This window comes from Enhydra lutris, unplaced genomic scaffold (genome assembly GCF_002288905.1).
Source record: "Enhydra lutris kenyoni isolate GAN:26980312 unplaced genomic scaffold, ASM228890v2 scaffoldscaffold17, whole genome shotgun sequence".
Classification (NCBI taxonomy): Eukaryota; Metazoa; Chordata; class Mammalia; order Carnivora; family Mustelidae; genus Enhydra; species Enhydra lutris.
Window position 1 is genome coordinate 6,743,201 of NW_019154101.1, and position 5,818 is coordinate 6,749,018.

A 5,818-nucleotide genomic window follows, 5' to 3' on the forward strand; every position below is an offset into this window, starting at 1 on the left:
CCCAGGGCCCCTCCATTCGTCCATTGATGAACATTCAGGTCTGCCACCCTTTCCTCCCCAGGCCTGGGAATGGCTCCCATTCTGTGGAAGGCTATGCAGGAATCAGCCAGACCCTGCCCAGCCCTGCCACCCTCCCCTGACGTGTGTCTGGGTCCTCACAGGAGGCTGGCTTAGGTTAGGTCAGGGCTCTGAGCTCTGGGGAGCTCTCTGAGCAATTCCTTAAAGGGGAGTCATACTCACCGGAGAAGGAGGTTTTATAATGAGGGATCCCCAGACTCCGGAAGGGAGGCAGAAGGGAAGGGAGAGCTGTAGCAGGGGTGGAGGGCCTGTATGGAGGCCCTGGGGCTCTCTATCTGCAGAATCAGAGCCAGGATGGAATTTCGTGGCTCAGCTGAGCTAAGAGCCATCCAGGGATCCTTTCGACAGGATTCTTGGAGAGGTCTATCAGGTTTTTGCTCACATGCTTCCCGGGAAGGGGAGATGGCTATCTCAGAAGTCCTCCCTCCAGTCAGTGTTATAATGTCCCTAAATTCCCCTCATTAGGGCCTAATTCTGCTCGCAGACCCACACATGGCCATCTGGTCCCTCTGCCAAGGGTGCTGAACTTTGAAACTTGGCATCTCCACTTACTCACACTGGACTCTTTGTGCTTCTGTTCCCTCACCAGTGACAGAGGAACAATAACGGTCCCTCTCTCGTGACATCGTTGTGAGGATCAAAATAAGGGAATGTCTGCCCAGCATGAACCATGGTGGCTGGCCCATAGTAAGTGCTCAGTACATGGCAAATATTTTCACCAGAACATGGTTCTTTCTGGCATAACCAGAAAGGTATCCATCCCTCTGCCCACCCCTCTGGGATCTAGTTTGGTCCAGAACAGAGTGCATTACCAAGGCTTGACCCTCCCCTTCCCTCAGCCCAACTCTTTCCTCATTCTAGATCTTATGCTTCTGCTAATGCGGCCCAAGTTAGCACTCCGTTCACTGGCCCTTCTGGCTCTTGGGACCTTAGAGCTGGCCCAAACCACCAGGTCTTTCCAGAGGAACACCTGCAGCTCTCGTCATCCCTGACCAACCCCCATCTGATATTAGAGTTCTTGGCTTGGGACTTCAAGGTCCGTTCATCCAGGTGACATTTCTTCCTGGTTGTTTGGTCTGTCCTGGAATTTAGAGGTGTCATCTCTTGCCACGAACACGGAGAGCATAGATGGGGACTGGGAGCTTTGGAAAGAAGGGTCCAGGAGGGGATTATCCATGGGTCGTGGAGCAAGAGTTTGGGTGCATCCCTGGGGCCTTCAGCCTAGCTCCTCTAGAAGCTGTACTCTGCCTGCTATGGTTGACAGGAAGTGTCCCTGCCACTTGCCTTGCTCACCAGGTGAACCCCTCTCTTAGCCTCTCTGGGCCCGGTTTCTGTCAGGACGGACCTTGCTGACTCACTGCCCTGTGGAGGCCTATGCAGCGCGGCTGCAGAGGTCAGGTGTATGAGAGTATGGCTCGTGCTGCGGGTGGAGGTTATTGTGCTCATTCTTAAGGGCTTATTAATATAATGACTGAGTTAATGAGCAGTGTGTGTTGGGGGGAGGGGCCCCTTAAACCACCGGGGGCCTGCTGAGTGACAGGAGTGTTTCCTTAGCCATCCCTCTAGCTGGGATGGCATGGCCCCTTGTGGGTGTCATTCTGTCATTCTGTTGCCTCCAAATCTGTTTGGGTGAGAAGGCCCTAGAAGAAGTGCAGCTAGGCCAGGATGTGGAGGCAAGGAGAAGGGAACCTGGAGACTTCGACTTTCTGGGGAAAGGAATGAAATGCAGTGCAACTCTAATTTTGTCTGGGTGCTGCCTGGGCTGGGCAGAGTCGGGCACCCAAGTCTGGGGAGGGCTTGGAGGGAAAGGGGAGCCTGGATGGGAAGAGTGGAGGGCTTGGGCATAGGGCTGGGTGGGGGTGGGGAAGGGTTTCCAGGTGTTTTTTGAGGCTCTTTGCCTCTCTGACCCAGTGGGTTGGTTCTGGCCCCTTTCCTATTGAGTTCCATTCCCCCTGGGACTAAGGGCCCTGAGGAATAATCAATGTATTGATATTTCAGGCTTGGGATACAGGCACTACGCACAATCGTACAGGTCTAGTGATCTGTTTCCCAAGAAGACACTGGACACAGCGGGCCCGGAATTCAGAATCCAGATTGTGTGGGCTGAGTCCTGACAAAGCCTCAACTCTCCAATACTTGCATTTGAGGAAGGGAGGCTCACAGAGACAGGAGCATGGGATGCGTGAGTCTGGCATTTGAAAGATGTGTGACCTCGAGTAGATTACTCACTGTCTCTGAACCTGTTTCCTCATCTATTAAGGGAAACTAACAACATTTACCTCAAAATGCTGTGTGTTAAATGAGAAAACGCACATAAAGGGCTCAGTGGGTGCTTGGCACAGAGCCCAAGTTTAGCTCTGTTATGGTGGGCACAGTAATAGCAGGTGTTGGGGGAAAGCTCACTAAAGAAGGTGGACGGTGAAGGGTGAGAAGGACTTAGGAGAAGTTTATCCAGACTCCTTCCTCAGAATCTGGAAAAGGGAGTATTCAGCCAAGAAATAAATAGGGATAGCTTTGGGGAGTGTCAGCCCCAATCTGATGGGAGAAGTCACAGCCCTGCCCTCAGGAACCCCAGTCTGAGGGGGGAGACACAGCCCAGCCCTTAGGGAGCCCCAGTCTGAGGGGAGAAACAGCCCTGCCCTCAGGGAGCCCCAATGTCATAGGAAGGGCCTGGATCCCTACTTTGAAAGCCTTGCTAGGAAGAAATAGAAGACTCACACAGGGAAGGCCAGCACACCTACAAAGCCATGTCCAGACAGAAGGTATTCAAAGCAATCTCCTTGGGCATTTACTCTTCAAATCCTGGTAACAGCCCCAAGACCAGGTCTTACCCTCACTCCCACAAATGATCCCTCAGATTTTTCTTTCTTTTTTTTTTTTTAAAGATTTTATTTATTTATTTGACAGACAGAGATCACAAGTAGGCAGAGAGACAGGCAGAGAGAGAGGAAGGGAAGCAGGCTCCCTGCTGAGCAGAGAGCCCGATGCGGGGCTTGATCCCAGGACTCTGGGATCATGACCTGAGCCGAAGGCAGAGGCTTTAACCCACTGAGCCACCCAGGTGCCCCCCTCAGCTTTTTCTAAAGCCGAGACTTGGTACTTACTACCTGTGAGGGGTCTTCATTCTAATTGCCCAGGGAATGGGTTGAAGCCAGAGCAAGAGGCATGGTGGGCAGTGGGTCCTCTTCAGGTTCCTCTTGCCTCCAAACGTGGTGGGCTATGCCCCTCTTCTCCTGCAGCCTTCCACCCTGCTCCTCATGAACAAATACACAGTGAGTATCCTCTCTACTTCCTCCACCAGGGACATGGAGGACAGAAGAGACACTACCCCGTTCTCCAAAAACCTGGGATTAATTGCTTATGTGTGGAATGGCAGCTGGGCGTACAAGGCTGTGTGTGCGTGTGCGAGCGTGTGCATGTGTGTACATGGGCTCAATGCCATGTACATCACTGTTTCTCAAATTGCAGCTCCCGGCCCTTTAGAAATCAGTTTTGTTGATTGGAACCAGCACTTTAGAAAGAAAGGAAATAGAAAAACTAGGGTGCACACATGTACCATGGACTGAAGTTTTGTATGGGAGGTTTTGTTTCCAGTATGTTTTATACGCATGTGTATAAGGTTATGGTGTAAAATACATTTCTAACTGTGGTACAAAAAAAAAAAAAAAAAAAGCCTGAAGGCCTCAGCTCTGGGGGTTGAGCCTCTGTTTCCCTCAGTAGGCCCCTCTCCCTGTCATGGCTCTATCATGTCATCTGTCTACCTCAGGCCCTTTGCAGGTGCTATGTTGCCTGCCAGAGCCACTCTTCCCTACTCTTTTCAACATTCATAGTGCAGAATTCAACAGTGAGTCACATTATCTCCTCCCCTCTGCCTTCAAGGGATGCAGATACGGAAGCTCAGAGAGGTCAAGTGATTTGCCCCATATCACAGAGCTAGCCAGAGGTGGGTTGGGATTGGAACCCAGGCTTCTCTGATGTCTGAGCTCGTTCTTGCCTTAACCCAGCCAGATTGCCTGGTGAGCGCCTCAGTCCTCTTCCTCCAGGTCCATGCAGTACCTTCCTCCTGGGGTTCTAGCCCAGGATACCTCCCTGGGAGAGCAGTTGGCCCCTGTGGTTCCCAGATGATGCCTTCCTGAGGGTCTATACTCCATGTCTGGCATGGGCAACTACAAGGGGAGCTGGCCACAGCTGTGTAGACTGTCTCTGCCTATCTCCCCGGTTGGAGGCATGACCTTGGTTCTTTGGGTCTCATAGAAGCTGGGGAGCCCCTACTTATCACTAATTCCAGCCAAATCCAGCTTCTCAGGGCTGAGAACTAGGACACCCCAAATAAAGTGGCTCTGTGGGCTCTGGCTTTGGGGAACAGGCAGGTGGCTGGGCTTTGAGACAAAGGGGGTCCGGTCAGTTTGGGAGGAAGTTGAGCCATGGATGGGGAGCCCCCACTGGGTGGGATGGCTGACGGTGTGCTCCAGTGGACATAACCACCCCTGGGCAGGGCCTCGGTGGTGTGGGGAGAGGCTGGGGTTCCCGGCTGGACTTCATCTCTAGCAGACTATCCCTTGCTGGGGAGTTAAGGTCAGGGGAAGGAGGAGGACAAATCGAACCCCTAGAGACCCCAGCCTTGGGGCCCTGGGCCCTCGGGGAACTAACTACAGGCTCTGCCCCTCCCTGAGGTGCCCAGCCCAGGGGACAGGTGCCCAGGAGGTAAGGATTTCAGACTGCATTTGTGCTGCTTCCTGACCCTCCTCTCTTAGGAGCCCTTCCTTCTTACCCTTCGGCGTCCGTGAAATCATGGGTGTGATGTGTTTGTGATACATCTATACTAAATATACTGTAGTCGAGCTGGTCAGCGTGGAGCAGACCCCCAGGTGTCCCGCAAGCCTGGAGCCCAAGGGCTCAGTCTCAGGATGGGAAGGGTGCCATGCCTTGTTCCCAACCAGAGACCCAAGTTCAAGAACTCAAGCACGAGTTATCAGGAAGCTGAGTTGCGGATGTGAGAAAAAGTACATGAGCTTCGGGAACAGGCCCCACGAGGAGCTCCAGGCATGCTTCCAGAACACCTGCCCCGACAGCCACTGGGAAATCACTTTAGTGGCCCCAGGAGCCAGTCTGTCTCTGCAGGGTTTTCTAGCCAGCTGGCAAGGAGAACACGACACACCTAGCCGGGAGGATGTGGGAAGGTATGTGGGAAGGCTCCCACGATTCTGAACGGAGTCTTGTTATCTGGAAAGGCTGCACTGACCTCCAGAGACTGGATGGTAGGGGCTGCCTGGGGTCTAACAAGGAGCGAGCCTTGCCGGTGGATGTGTTAGCACAATGAGCTTTGGAAGAGGTTTGGAGAAGGAGGTGTGGATTAGAAGACCAGGCAGATCCCATTGGGAGGAACTGGACATAAGGAAATCATAAGAACCTAGTCCTGGCTCCAATTTAGGTGACGGTGATGACCTTCACCTTCGTTAATTAGCAGCACAGCAGGTGTGCCCACCCAGCTTTACATATACATTGTTTCTAGTTGGCAGAAAGAGTCATTGAAAGATCACTGTGGTCACTGGAGGTACTATGTTCTAGTCCTCTGCCTTAGTAACAAGGCATCACACACTGCTATGGTTTTGCAGTATGAGTATAATACCTGTGTTTCTAAATTTGTATGCATGCAGCCAATAATTTGAAACTTTTTTCTCTGCAGGCTTATCTTGTTGGCATGATTTTAGTGAGCTGAGACTATCCACTTGGAAAGCTC

The 5,818-nt window shown here is 52.4% G+C and overlaps 1 pseudogene; it reads left to right on the forward strand.

Moving 5' to 3' along the window:
• The first annotated feature begins 4,125 nt into the window (after positions 1-4,125).
• On the forward strand, positions 4,126-5,538 carry LOC111147731 (annotated as a pseudogene).
• The last annotated feature ends 280 nt before the right edge of the window (positions 5,539-5,818 follow it).